The sequence below is a fragment of the Asparagus officinalis genome, chromosome 6 (assembly GCF_001876935.1).
Source record: "Asparagus officinalis chromosome 6, Aspof.V1, whole genome shotgun sequence".
Lineage (NCBI taxonomy): Eukaryota > Viridiplantae > Streptophyta > Magnoliopsida > Asparagales > Asparagaceae > Asparagus > Asparagus officinalis.
In genome coordinates this window covers 28,136,980-28,137,698 of record NC_033799.1, presented here as the reverse complement: position 1 = coordinate 28,137,698, position 719 = coordinate 28,136,980, and positions in this window count along the sequence as shown.

Below are 719 nucleotides of genomic sequence, written 5' to 3'. Positions count from 1 at the left end.
CACCATGCCAAAGACGTTAACAATCGAAGACAGTCAGCATACGGCGTGTGGGAGACATGTTGGCTAGTGTATCGGCCTGGCGAGACAGCGTTTGCTGTCTCGAACCCGGGCCACCGAACGAAGTCAATTTGCTGGTGTCGGTAGCGAGACAAAGTAGAATGCTGTCTCGGGACAATGGCAAGTTTTATCGCTGTAACTGTTCCTATTCAGTTTAAACTCCTGATATGTTGGAGATCTATCCCAAGTGATTTTCAGCCATGATGTTTCCCACGTCATTGGGCAGTTAATGGTACACGGCTAGGGCAGTTAAAATGTAGTTTTGACTGATTTAAAATGTCTCGTGGCGAGACAGCAAAGATTGTCTCGCTGGCGAGGACAGCAAAGATGTCTCGCTGGCGAGCGACAGCAAAAGACTGGTCTCGGCTTTGTGCGACGAGAAGACTGTGATCAGCCTGGCGCAGACGAGACAGCAAAGACTTGTCCTCGCTGGCGAGACAGAAAAGACTGTCTCGTGGCGAGAACAGTTCTACTTGTTTTGATTTTATTCCAAAAAAGTATGAAATCCTTTCTTGTGAATTTTTGAGTGATTTATTATGCTTTGGATATTATTAGATTTGGTTTGAGCCTACAATATATACTAAGGAAAACTTAGATTATTACAATACTAACATCGACGCATTTTCTGCTTACTCAATAACGATGCCTATAAAACCTTGCTC